The 15,096-nt window shown below is 39.2% G+C and overlaps 2 protein-coding genes across 2 annotated transcripts in view; both read right to left on the reverse strand.

Moving 5' to 3' along the window:
* The window catches only part of RALA (RAS like proto-oncogene A), a 76,558-nt gene that overhangs the window by 23,348 nt on the left and 38,114 nt on the right, over window positions 1–15,096 (reverse strand). The gene's annotated exons all lie outside the window — the stretch shown is intronic.
* LOC101326781 (translationally-controlled tumor protein) overlaps window positions 1–15,096 on the reverse strand; it is a 62,276-nt gene that overhangs the window by 3,552 nt on the left and 43,628 nt on the right. The window contains exon 2 of the mRNA XM_073809537.1: window positions 7,350–7,424. The gene's annotated coding sequence lies outside the window, so the exon portion shown is untranslated. The remainder of the gene's footprint in view (window positions 1–7,349; window positions 7,425–15,096) is intronic.

Below are 15,096 nucleotides of genomic sequence, written 5' to 3' on the forward strand. Positions count from 1 at the left end.
GCACACAGGAGCAGGGACAGCTCTTTCTTTGTAATAGGAGGTGAGGTAAAGCAAAGCACAAGGTACAGGTGCAGGCTGCAGACAGATCTGGCTATTTCTTTATTTAACTGCATCTATAATTTCCTCCATGAAATATGATTCACACAGCAGTTTAGTGAGGAGTTGGAATTCAAAAGCACGCCTGTCTAGATAGATCAATGGAACAGGATATACAGAAATAGATCCAAATACATACTATAGTTTAGTGTGTAATAAACGTGGCATTTCAAATGGAGGGTCGGGGAGGGAAGCATAGAGGATAATTCAGTAAATGGTTCTAGGACAACTGGTGAGCTATCTGGGAAAAAATTAAGTTGGACCCATTCTCCGCACACCACTACAAATTGTAAATTTATAAAATAAATTTATATAAATCTTTGAAAGTGGATCAAAGATTTAAATGATAAAATGAAATCACAAAAGCACCAGGAAAAAAGAAACCCACAAAATTTTTGTTTTATAATCTTAGAATGGGAAAGGCATAAAGTACTATCTAAAACTCAAGGCATAAAATAACTTTGATAAATTTTACTACTCAAAACAATTTCTACATGGCAAAATCTTCTATAAGCAAAATAAAAAGATAAAACTGAGGAAAATATTTGTGATTCATTTCCAAGAGAAGAGGTAATTTCCCTATATGAAAAGTTACTATAAATAAAATCAACAACTCTAAGAAAATGGGCAGGGCTTCCCTGGCGGCGCAGTGGTTGAGAGTCCACCTGCCGATGCAGGGGACACGGGTTCATGCCCCGGTCCGGGAAGATCCCACATGCCACGGAGCGGCTGGGCCTGTGAGCCATGGCTGCTGAGCCTGCGCGTCGGGAGCCTGTGCTCCGCAACGGGAGAGGCCACAACAGTGAGAGGCCCGCGTACCGCAAAAAAAAAAAGAAAAGAAAGAAAAATACAAATAGTCACAGAAAAGGAAATACAAAGGGCTCTAATACGCTCAACCTTGCTGATAAGAGCAATACAAATAATATTAGATTGGCTCTCAATTGTTTTACCCAGAGGACCAGTAAACTATAGCCCCCTTGGCCTGCTTTTTATATGGCCTGTGGCTAGGAACGGTTTTGTGTTTTTGAAGGGTTGTAAACAAAACAAAACAAAATAAAACCAAGAATAAGATGCAACAGAGAACGTTCATGGCCCACAAGTCTAAATAATGTTTTCTTTCCACCCTCTACAGAAAAAGCTTGTCCCTCCCTGGTAGACAAACAGGCACATTCCTTCACTGCAGTGGAAGTGTAAACTGGAAACATGGACTGATTAGCAACCATTTTTTAAAAAAAGATGTTCTTTACCCATTGATATGGAGGGAGCTAAAACATATTGTTTTTTAAAATTAATTAATTAATTGGCTGCACTGGGTCTTCGTTGCTGCATGCGGGCTTTCTCTACTTGTGGTGAGCGGGGGCTACTCTTCGTTGAGGTGCAAGAGCTTCTCATTGTGGTGGCTTCTCTTGCTGCAGAGCACGGGCTCTAGGCACGCGGGCTTCAGTAGTTGTGGCACACGGGCTCAGTAGTTGTGGCTCACGGGCTCTAGAGCACAGGCTCAGTAGTTGTGGTGCATGGGCTTAGTTGCTCCGTGGCATGTGGGATCTTCCCAGACCAGGGCTCGAACCCGTGTCCCCTGCATTGGCAGACGGATTCCTAACCACTGCGCCACCACATATTGTTAAAGTGAAAAAAGTAAACTATAGAGCAATATAACTTGTATGTTATGAACTGCATAAAAAGATGAGAAAAACGGGATTTTGAGGTTTATTTGTTTATATATCGGAAACGATATAAAAAATGGTAACACAGGGTTGCCTGTGAGGATGGAAACTAAGTCACTGGTGGACAGAAGCGGGATGATGGCTTTTTGCTAACTACCAGTTTGATTTTTGTATAATGTGAACATATAACTTGTTTTTAAAATTAAAATTAGTCATAAAATAAATAACATTACCCTGTTTATTTCCTGCACTCACTTGGTAAAAATACAATTAACTACTTTCCTGGCACCTTATACAACCTAGGAACTGGAGGACTGAACCTGAATTTTAATTGAAATACTTCTCTATGTATGTGTATGCATTTGTGTTTTCCTCCTTCAAGTAATGAGATAGGGATCCTTGAACTTCAAATTGTTTGGTTTGTAGGGTTCCTCAGTTATTTTCTATCTTCTGCTGTTCAAACAAATATTTTTTAATTACACAATGGCCTCCTTCCCCCTCCCCCCCCCCCCACCTTTTGGGTAACATTACATCCCTGTGACTTACTTATTTTATAGCTGGAAGTGTGTGTGACCCCCTTCACCCATTTTGCTGCCTCACCCCCAACCTGGCAACCACCAGTCTGTCCTCTGTATCTATAAGCTTGGTTTTCTTTCCTTTTTTTTTAGATTGTACACATAAGTGAAATCATATGGTATTTATCGTTCTCTGTCTGACTTATTTCTCTTAGGATAATGCCCTCAAGGTCCATCCATGTCACAAAGGGCAAGACTTCATTTTTTTTAGTGGCTGAATAATATTCCATTGTACAATATGCCACATTTTCTTCAACCATTAACATGCTGACGGACACTTAGGTTGTCTCCATATCTTGGCCACTATAAATAATGCTACAATGACATGGGGGTACATATATCATTTTGAGTTAGTGTGGATCATATGGGAGTTCTATTTTTAAAAAGCGATGTCCTAGAACAATACTATAAAATCTATTTGGTCATGGGTGGGCTTCAAGTTTTCAACCTTACTGTTTTCCTCTGCTTCACTCAGAAGCTAGACACCTACACCATGCTCACCATGTTGATTAAGTTATGAATTACCTGATATTTCCTCCCTCTCTCCCTCCCATCCTCCATTAACAAATATACTGTGCCTTATTATGTAAGGCACAGTTCTAGGCACTGGGATATGGAGTTGAATTCCATAGGCCTAGGTCCCTGACCTCATATGTTTAGTTAACAGGTACCCATACTGTATTGTTTCCTGTTGCCGCTATAACAAACACTATAAATTTACAGGGGCTTAAAACAACACAAAATTTATCATCCTGTTGTCAGAAGTCCAAAATGAATCTTAAGAGGCTAAAGTCAAGATGTCAGCAGGGTGGGTTCCTTCTGGACACTCCAGAGGAGAATCTGTTCCCTACCTGTCCCACTTCTAGAGACTGGCTTTCCTTGGCCCCTGGCTGCAACACTATCATCTCTGCTTCCGTAGTCAGACCTCTCTCTGCCTCCCTCTTATAAGGAGACTTGTGATGAGGAAACTTGTGATTACATTTAAGGCCCACAAGGATAATCCAGAAAATCACCCCCCAATCCTTAACTTAATCACACCTGCACAGTCCCTTTTGCAATAGGAAGTAACATTCAAAGTTATGGGCATGAGGACATGGTTATCTTGTCGTCGGGGCGTTAATCGGCCAACCACACACGGAAGGAAGTGGGCCAAGGAGCTTCAGACCACAAATCTCCAACCCAAACTCTCGGCTCTCTATTTTAAACTTTATGAAAATTTCTAAGAAGTGATCAGTCTAGTTCTCCAGTACTTAATAAGGAATACTCTACCAAGTAAGATCTCAAACACTCCCTGTCCACTAAAAACAATAAACCCAATGATCTTTATATTTCCAGAGTTCATTATTACCTTTTTTAGACTTTCATAATAAAGACACTTACTATTAGGCTGTAGTTTAATAAAACTAATAGCTGGCAGAAGTTCCCACTGAGAGATTCCTTGTTAATAAAGAGATAAAATGGAGCATGCCTCTCCCCTCCAATTTGAATAGCGCATTAAAGGCTGTGATCACTGAAGTTCAGTTCCTATCAAAGCATTATAAACCACTACTAAGCACAAGCAGGGAGAGGCCACAGTAGTGACTCATCCTTCAAAATGAAAAACAGTTCATACGGACAACTCTCAAATGACACTCCCTATCTGCATGAAGAATACCTGCTCAATAAAGGAATTTAGTATAAAATGAACAATTTTAGAAGAGTCAGAATATACCTGACCAAGAAAGCAAGATACACAATTCTATTCTGAAAGGGATTTGAGACTATTTCAGTTTACTACTAGGCACAGATACAGATAATATCACTGGCGTATTTTTCCAACCATTTAAAGAACAGGTATTATTAATACTATTTAATGTTTTGCAACATAGAGAAAGCCTCCAAATTCTTTTTTGAGAGCTAGCTTAACATTGATGCAAAGTTCCTAACAAAGAGAGACTACAGGAAAAACAGACTGACTGACCTATCATGTAAATATGGTGCAAAAATTCTAAATAAAAAATGTTAGAATCCAGCACACTAAAAGAATACACCAAAGTGACCAGGTGGGATTCAACCAGATATGCAAGAATGTCTTTATATTTTAGGAAGTCAATGTAATTCTTCATATTAATAGAAGAGAAAAGTCATAGATTACATGATCTGGAATGATAGTTGATAAAATTCAAAGTCCACTGCTTATACCAATAATGATTTCATACTTAGGCCAAAGGAATCAACTGAAAAATTACTATAAACAAGAGATTTCAAAGATAATGGTTATATAATCAACATATTATGTAAAAAATAAATTTCTTTTCAAATAACCAGTTAGAATATATAATGGAAGGAAAGACTCAATTTACAACAAGACTCACAAAGAATACATAATTAAGAATAAAATTAACACAAACTGTAAGATATTCATGAAGACAATTCAATAATGATATTTAGGTAACAGAAAGGGTGACTTTATGAAGATAAATGAAGGTAGATCCTGTTCTTGGGACAAGAAGGTTGTATACTGGTAAAGGCACAAAACTCTGATAATAAGAAAGACTATTAATTTCTAACATATAAAAATCTCCTCACAATAAAAAAAATTTTTGACCACTGAGTCAAAAGACAAAGGACTTGACTTTGGACTCATCTGATCTATCGCCTAGTTTTCTTTATCCTTAAATTTGTGAAGATAATTTCTGATGTTGAAAACTGGCTTTAACTTTTTCTTTAAAAGCAGGTTGATTTATATACAATAAAATCACCCTTTTAATGAGATTTGATAAAGGTATACAGTCATATAACACCACCACAATCAAGACACAGAATAGTTCCATCACCTCCAAAGGTTTCCCCTTATTCTTTGCAGTCAATCTCTTCCATCACCCCATCCCATGGCAGCCACTGATCTGATTTCAGTTCCTATTGTTTTGCCTTTTCCAGAATGTTATATAAATGGATCATATTGTACATAGCCTTTGTGCCTGTTTCTTTTCACCTAGCTAAGGCTTTTGAGATATATTCATACAGTTACATGTATCAGTGGCACGTGCTTTTTTTTTTACTGTTCAATAGTATTCCGTTGTCTGGAAATAGCATAATTTGTTTATCCATTCACATTTATTTGGGGTGTTTCCATTTTTATAATTTTATAAATAAAGAAGCTATAAAGAGTCGTGTACCGGTCTTTGTGTGTGTGTGTGTGTGTGTGTGTGTGTGTGTGTGTATATATATATATATATATATATATAATGTTTTCATTTCTCTTGGATAAATACCTAGGAGTGAGACTGCTAAACTGTACAATAAGTGTGTGTTGAAATGTCTTTCGAAGTGGCTATACTTTTCTGTATTTCCACAATGAATGAGATTACCAGTCGCTCCACATCCTGGTACAGTCACAGCCACAGTCTTTTCATGCTAAGCGGCCTATTGGATGTGTAGTGGTATTACACTGTGGGTTTAATTTGCATTTTCCTAATGACTAATCATGTTGGGCATCTTTTAGCGTGGTTATTTACCATCTATGTGTCTTGGAGTTCAAATCTTTTACCCATTTTTAAAAATTGGGTTTTTAAAAGTGAGTTTTAAGAGTTCTTTAGGTATCCTGGAATCAAATCCTTTATCAGAGATATACCTTGAAAATATTTTCCCCCAGTCTGTGGCTTATCTGTCCATTTTCTTAACAAGTTTTGTGAAGAGTAGAAGCTTTTGATTTTGATGAAGTGCAATTTATCAATTTTTTTTTAATGTTTCAATGCTTTTGGGGTCCTAATCTTTGACAAATTTTAAATGACGAAGAAGCTACTGTAATTTGAATATTTATAAACAAAACCTTACTATTTAGTTATTATTAAAAATAGAAAATGGAAGGAAGTCCAGGTGAAACATAACTTGTAACTGACATCCTGAACTCTTAGAAGGTCCTTCTTTATTTCAAGATATACAATCAGCTCAAAAGGATCAACAGTCAAAGCCAGAAAGTCCCCGAGGCAATGCTTTACTTCTAAAATGTAATAACTTAATATTTTCCAATTACCCAGACTTCACTGAATAAGGACAACACAAAATTATAACTAAGACTGAGCTAAAGAAAATAATGTTCTGTTTTAAGGGTACAATAGTTGAAAGCTGCTTAAAGATGGCTTAACAATTTGCCTGGTCTGCATAATAAAATTTATTTATATGACTTGCCAGACATGTTGTCAGACATCAAAGCACAGACTTTTAAAATCATGGGAAGGCTCAAATTACTTTACCTCTTTGGGTCTCGGCTTGTTTGTAAAACTAAGTTTAAGATGAATAATTTAGCACATGGAAGATGTCTAAATACACATAGTAAGTACGGGTAATGTAAACATTCAGGCATCTTTTTAGAAGACCCTACCTTTATATGCAGCGTATATGCAGTCCCCAGTCAGTGCAAAATTACTGATATTACCAGCAGCACAAAAGTAAAGCCCTCACCAGTTAAAACTAGCAAAACATTTCTAGAACTCCGGAGGAAGTCATGACTAAACTGAGACTTGAAAGACAAAGCATTTTAACAGACCAGGTGAACCTGGGGGTGTTGGTGAGAGATGAAGGAAGAAGTAAAAAGTAAAAAGGGCCAGAAACAGGCGTTTACATGCCAGCAATTGAGATTTTTTTTATTCTTAGAGCAAAGAGAATTACCAGGATTTTTTAAGTGAGAGATTATGACTCAGAAGGCAGGAAGAGCAGCCACAGGCTACAGGGCAATGGTGACTAGGGAGAAGATGGGGATGGATTTGAGACATTAAGAAAAAAGCATCAACCAAATCTGGGGACAGATTAGATATGAGGGGTTGAAGGGACAATTCAAGCCAAAGTACCCAACTTCCTGGCTTGAGTGGATACAGGTTAGGAAAGGAAGAGGAACAAGCAGCATTTTTAGGAGGGGTGGTGGTGAAAAGAGTTGGTGCAAGGAAATGATGGAAATCTACACCGATTTTTTAATGGATCAAAATATTTTAAAGGAAGAGTCTAAGTACAGCCTAAGTATAAGCAGTTTTCTTACCCCAGTCACAGAGGTTCTGCTACCACACTATGACTTGATTTCAGCAGTGTTGAGAAATAAGCAACAGGGCGGAACCTGAAAGGTGGAAGATAAAAAGACTGATAAACTACTATTTATAGCTATTTTAACATTTTCCTTTGAACCCCTAAATGTGCTTTTAAAATAAGATTATGTAGAAAAATATTTAATAATTATTAATTATAAAGAATATACATTTTGCTCCTGTATTCTATGCTAACTATGGCAAGACACATAACAATAATCTTTTGAATTTTGAACCATGTGAGTCTTTTACCTATTTGAAAATTCAATACGTGTTATTTACTGAACATACCAGCTACAAAATTGGATGAAGAAGTAATATCAAGCCTGAATTTAACAGAACTACTAAAAAAGTATGACTTATGTAATTTATACCTGCTTTAGAGTCTACTGCATCCAAGCTATAAATTAGGTGTATAAATACTGTTATTTTGAGTTTCTCTTATTGATGTATTTATAAATCTGATATTGCCTGTGAAAACTCTCCTGATTTAAGAAGGAGAACCAGAAAAAAATAATTGAATTAACCATGCCTGGGGCTTCCTTGGTGGCGCAGTGGTTAAGAATCCGCCTGCCAATGCAGGGGACACAGGTTCGAGCCCTGGTCTGGGAAGATCCCACATGCCGCGGAGCAACTAAGCCCATGCGCCACAACTACTGAGCCCACGTGCCTAGACCCCGTGCTCCGCAACAAGAGAAGCCACTGCAACGAAAAGCCCACGCACCGCAATGAAGACCCAACACAGCCAAAAATAAATAAATAAAATAAATAAAAATGAAAAAAAAAAACCCATGCCTGAATGATCCAACTTAAAAATGAACAGGGCATTTCATTAACTGCATAAGACATATCAAACTACATATTAGAAGAAATACTGACAAAAAGTTTAACAGTAAACAGTCATTAGCAAATGAAATATTTTAAAAGAATCTAAGTATGGCCTCTGGTTTACATGAAGACATCTGTTAAATCCCACTTTGGGATGCACGTTTCATTTAAGTTAGCTCTCTCTTTGTATAGTGGCTTCCCTGATCTTTTGGTCTGCTTTTGGATTTCCTTTCTGTTTGTTTCTTATGCCCATATTCTGAGTCAACATATATTTATTAAGAGTCAGATACTGTGCTAGGCATTGGGGGGGGGACGGGGAGGGGAAGCGGGGTACACCGATGAGCAAGTCAAAATCCCTGACTTTGAGATCTTACAACAAAGTAACAGAGATGTGGGGGAGGACAGTATTAAGTTGTAACACGCAAGTCTGCCTCCTGCATCCCTTTCCACTTAAGTCACACTTGCTTTTTCTATGTTGTTTTGTTGACTTCATAGCTTCAATTTTTATTTTTTAATTTAATTTTAATTTAATCATCCTGTAGATGTAGAGCAGTCTATTTACCAACTCTTGTAATAGAAGACATCATAGCTGTTTGGAGTTCTTCTAAATTCTAAATGGATAACCATCTGTTTCTATATTTAAAATGCTTTTCATGAGGTAGATTTTAAGGAATTGTAATGAATGAACGGATTGTTTAAGGTTTATTAGACATATTGTCCAATGCTTTTCAAAAGTGCTATACAACTGTTCACGACATTCCTATTAGCAATGGGCATTCTTTTAAAAAATCTAATTATATATTGGGAAAAAGATCTCATTTTTTCTAACTACGTCTTTGATTACATGATGAGGGTGACCATTTTTTCCATGTATTTATTTATTTTGTGAATTGTTAATTCACATCCTTTACTAATCTGGCAATAGTATCTCATATTATACTTTTTATACTTTCATGTCACCATTGGCGAGGCTTTCTTTCCTCTTGCTTTCCCAGTCCACTATAGCAGGTTTCTTCTGTTGCTGGGTAGATCTACTTCCCATGACAGATGTGGAGAGGTAACAGACTATGTTCACTGGCATTTTAGTGGATGGGCTTTACTTCAGGGTTCATGGGCAAGGAACAGGTTGACAGGGTAGGATCTTTCTCCAAATATCAAAATAAGGAGCGTACTCGCTGGAACACTAACTCTTGCATTAGGACACCTAGTCCTCCTCAGGCTGAGAGTTTAAAACCAAGGTTGTTTTGAAAGTAGATTTCCAAAATTAGCATGGTAACCAACGTCGTGTAATCTTTGTATGGGCTGAGTGAGTGGGCAGCATATCCAATGAGCTCTTGATATGTCCTCCTTTAATTACTACCATGTCCTATCATCTCTTCTGCTCTCTGTTCCTACTGACTCAAGCTTAGAGTCTCTTCAGGACTCTAAGGGGAAAAATAGATGCCACGTGCAGTTTCCCTCATGGGTATGCTGGGCTGGGGCTTTCTCCACCCTGGTTCAGCCATCAACGCCATCTGTTTTCTGTCTTCTGGAACCTGGAAGTGTCTGCTTTGCTGATGGTCACCCCATCTGTTCCCATTCTCAGTTATGGATTTACAAATTTCCGCCTCTAAGTTTTTTTCCTCTCTGTCATTTCACAGGGAGTCGGGGCTACAGAGGAGTAGGACACATTAATTTAGTCTACTGGCTTTCCCTGTAGACGAGCTAAAATCCAGAGCTGACTTGATTTGGAATGCCAAAATATTTCAGACTTAGAAACTATGAAAATCTCTATTAAACAGGTCTAATTTTACAATTAGCCTCAGCTTTTTTGCACAGCAAAGGAAACCATTGACAAAATTAAAAGAGAACCTACTGAATAGCAGAAAATATTTGCAAATGATATGACCGATAAGGGATTAATATCCAATAGATATAAATAGCTCATACAACTCAATATAAACAGCTCATAGAACTCAACATCAAAAAAAGCAAACAACCCAATTGAAAAAATGAGAAGAACTGAATAGACATTTTCCCAAAGACAAAATGCAGATGGCCAGGCACAGGCACATGAAAAGATGCTTCACATTGCTAATCATCAAGGAAATGCAAATCAAAACCATAATGACATCACCTCACACCTGTGAGAATGGCCATCATCAAAAAGACAACAAATAGAGGGACAAGAGGAAGATGGCTGAAGAGTAAGACGCGGAGATCACCTTCCTCCCCACAGATACACCAGAAATACATCTACACGTGGAACAACTCCTACAGAACACCTACTGAACGCTGGCAGAAGACCTCAGACCTCCCAAAAGGCAAGAAACTCCCCACGTACCTGGGCAGGGCAAAAGAAAAAAGAAAAAACAGAGACAAAAGGATAGGGACGGGACCCGCACCAGTGGGAGGGAGCTGTGAAGGAGGAAAGGTTTCCACACACTAGGAAGCCCCTTCGTGGGCGGAGACTGCGGGTGGCGGAGGGGGCAGCTTCGGGGCTGCGGAGGAGAGCACAGCAACAGACAGGGGTGCGGAGGGCAAAGCGGAGAGATTCCTGCACAGAGGATCGGTGCCGACCGGCACTCACCAGCCCAAGAGGCTTGTCTGCTCACCCACCGGGGCGGGCGGGACTGGGAGCTGAGGCTCAGGCTTTGCTCCGAGCGCTGGGAGAGGACTGGGGTTGGCGGCGTGAACACTGCCTGCAGGGGGTTAGTGCGCCACGGCTAGCCGGGAGGGAGTCCGGGGAGAAGTCTGGACCTCCGAAGAGGCAAGAGACTTTTTCTTCCCTCTTTGTTTCCTGGTGCGCGAGGAGTGGGGATGAAGAGCGCTGCTTAAAGGAGCTGCAGAGACGGGCGTGAGCCGCGGCTAACAGCGTGGACACCAGAGACGAGCATGGGACGCTAAGGCTGTTGCTGCCGCCACCAAGAAGCCTGTGTGCGAGCACAGGTCACTATCCACACCTGCCCTCCCGGGAGCCTGTGCAGCCCGCCACTGCCAGGGTCCCGGGATCCAGGGACAACTTCCCCGGAAGAATGCACGGTGCGCCTCAGGCTGGTGCAACGTCACGCAGGCCTCTGCCGCCGCAGGCCCGCCCCGCACTCTGTGCCCCTCCCTCCCCGCAGCCTGAGTGAGCCACAGCCCCGAATCAGCGGCTCCTTTAACCCCGTCCTGTCTGAGTGAGGAACTGACGCCGTCTGGCGACCTACACGCAGCGGCGGGGCCAAATCCAAAGCTGAGGCCCTGGGAGCTGTGAGAACAAAGAAGAGAAAGGGAAATCTCTCCCAGCTGCCTCAGAAGCAGCGGATTAAAGCTCCACAATCAACTTGATGTACCCTGCATCTGTGGAATACATGAATAGACAACCAATCATCCCAAATTGAGGAGGTGGACTTTGAGAGCAAGATTTATGATTTTTTCCCCTTTTCCTCTTTTTGTGAGTGTGTATGTGTATGCTTCTGTGTGAGATTTTGTCTGTATAGCTTTGCTTCCACCATTTGTCCTAGGGTGCTATCTGTCCGTTTTTGTTTTTTTAAAAATTATTTTTTCTTAATAATTAATTTTATTTTATTTACTTTATCTTCTTTCTTTCTTTTTTTCCTTCCTTCCTTCCTTCCTTCCTTCCTTCTTCTAATTCATTCTACTTTTTCTCCCTTTTATGCTGAGCCATGTGGATGAAAGGCTCTTGGTGCTGCAGCCAGGAGTCAGTGCTGTGCCTCTGAGGTGGGAGAGCCAACTTCAGAACACTGGTCCACAAGAGACCTCCCAGCTCCACATAATATCAAACGGCAAAAATCTCCCAGAGATCTCCATCTCAACAGCAGCACCCAGCTTCACTCAATGACCAGCAAGCTACAGTGCTGGACATCCTATGCCAAACAACTAGAAAGACAGGAACACAACCCCACCCATTAGCAGAGAGGCTGCCCAAAATCATAATAAGTCCACAGACACCTCAAAACACACCACCAAACGTGGACCTGCCCACCAGAAAGACAAGACCAGCCTCATCCACCAGAACACAGGCACTAGTCCCCTCCACCAGGAAGCCTACACAACCCACTGAACAAACCTTAGCCACTGGGGACAGACACCAAAAACAACGGGAACTACAAACCTGCAGCCTGCGAAGAGGAGACCCCAAACACAGTAAGATAAGCAAAATGAGAAGACAGAAAAACACACAGCAGATGAAGGAGCAAGATAAAAACCCACCAGAACTAACAAATGAAGAGGAAATATAGGCAGTCTACCTGAAAAAGAATTCAGAATAATGATAGTAAGGATGATCCAAAATCGTGGAAATGGAATAGACAAATTGCAAGAAACATTTAACAAGGACCTAGAAGAACTAAACATGAAACAAACAACGATGAACAACACAATAAATGAAATGAAAAATACTCTAGATGGAATCAATAGTAGAATAACTGAGGCAGAAGAACGGATAAGTGACCTGGAAGATAAAATAGTGGAAATAACTACTGCAGAGCAGAATAAAGAAAAAAGAATGAAAAGAACTGAGGACAGTCTCAGAGACCTCTGGGACAACATTAAACACACCAACATTCGAATTATAGGGGTTCCAGAAGAAGAAGAGAAAAAGAAAGGGACTGAGAAAATATTTGAAGAGATTATAGTTGAAAACTTCCCTAATATGGGAGAGGAAATAGTTAATCAAGTCCAGGAAGAACAGAGATTCCCATACAGGATAAATCCAAGGAGAAATATGCCAAGACACATATTAATCAAACTGTCAAAAATTAAATACAAAGAAAACATATTAAAAGCAGCAAGGGAAAAACAACAAATAACACACAAGGGAATCCCCATAAGGGTAAAAGCTGATCTTTCAGCAGAAACTCTGCAAGCCAGAAGGGACTGGCAGGACATATTTAAAGTGATGAAGGAGAAAAACCTGCAACCAAGATTACTCTACCCAGCAAGGATCTCATTCAGATTTGATGGAGAATTTAAAACCTTTACAGACAAGCAAAAGCTGAGAGAGTTCAGCACCACCAAACCAGCTTTACAACAAATGCTAAAGGAACTTCTCTAGGCAAGAAACACAAGAGAAGGAAAAGACCTACAATAACGAACCCAAAACAATTAAGAAAATGGGAATAGGAACATACATATCGATAATTACCTTAAATGTGAATGGACTAAATGCTCCCACCAAAAGACACAGATTGGCTGAATGGATACAAAAACAAGACCCATATATATGCTGTCTACAAGACACCCACTTCAGACCTAGAGACACATACAGACTGAAAGTAAGGGGATGGAAAAAGATATTCCATGCAAATGGAAATCAAAAGAAAGCTGGAGTAGCAATTCTCATATCAGACAAAATAGACTTTAAAATAAAGACTATTAGAAGAGACAAAGAAGGACACTACATAATGATCAAGGGATCAATCCAAGAAGAAGATATAACAATTGTAAACATTTATGCACCCAACACAGAAGCACCTCAATACATAAGTCAAATACTAACAGCCATAAAAGGGGAAATCGACAGTAACACATTCATAGTAGGGGACTTTGACACCCCACTTTCACCAATGGACAGATCATCTAAAATGAAATAAGGAAACACAAGCTTTAAATGATACATTAAACAAGATTACTTAATTGATATTTATAGGACATTCCATCCAAAAACAACAGAATACACATTTTTCTCAAGTGCTCATGGAATATTCTCCAGGATAGATCATATCTTGGGTCACAAATCAAGCCTTGGTAAATTTAAGAAAATTGAAATTTTATCAAGTATCTTTTCCAACCACAACGCTATGAGACTAGATATCAATTACAGGAAAAGATCTGTAAAAAATACAAACACATGGAGGCTAAACAATACACTACTTAATAACGAAGTGATCACTGAAGAAATCAAAGAATACCTAGAAACAAATGACAATGGAGCCACGATGGCCCAAAACCTATGGGATGCAGCAAAAGCCGTTCTAAGAGGGAAGTTTATAGCAATACAATCCTACCTTAAGAAACAGGAAACATCTCGAAAAAACAACCTAAACTTGCACCTAAAGCAATTAGAGAAAGAAGAACAAAAAACCCCCAAAGTTAGCAGAAGGAAAGAAATCATAAACATGAGATCAGAAATAAATGAAAAAGAAATGAAGGAAACGATAGCAAAGATCAATAAAACTAAAATCTGGTTCTTTGAGAAGATAAACAAAATTGATAAACCACTAGCCAGACTCATCAAGAAAAAGAGGGAGAAGACTCAAATCAATAGAATTAGAAATAAAAAAGGAGAAGTAACAACTGACACTGCAGAAATACAAAAGATCATGAGAGATTACTACAAGCAACCCTATGCCAATAAAATGGACAACCTAAAGAAATGGACAAATTCTTAGAAATGCACAACCTGCCAAGACTGAATCAGAAAGAAATAGAAAATATGAAGAGACCAATCACAAGCACTGAAATTGAGATTAAAAATCTTCCAACAAACAAAAGTCCAGGACTAGATGGCTTCACAGGCAAATTCTATCAAACATTTAGAGAAGAGCTAAAACCATCCTTCTCAAACTCTTCCAAAATATAGCAGAGGAAGGAACACTCCCAAACTCATTCTATGAGGCCACCATCACCCTGACACCAAAAGCAGACAAAGATGTCACAAAGAAAGAAAACTACAGGCCAATATCACTAATGAACATAGATGCAAATTCCTCAACAAAATACTAGCAAACAGAATCCAACAGCACATTAAAATCATACACCATGATCAAGTGGGGTTTATTCCGGGAATGCAAGAATTCTTCAATATATGCAAATCAATCAATGTGATACACCATATTAACAAACTGAAGGAGAAAAACCATATGATCCTCTCAATAGATGCAGAGAAAGCTT

This window comes from Tursiops truncatus, chromosome 9 (assembly GCF_011762595.2).
Source record: "Tursiops truncatus isolate mTurTru1 chromosome 9, mTurTru1.mat.Y, whole genome shotgun sequence".
In the NCBI taxonomy this organism is placed as follows: Eukaryota; Metazoa; Chordata; class Mammalia; order Artiodactyla; family Delphinidae; genus Tursiops; species Tursiops truncatus.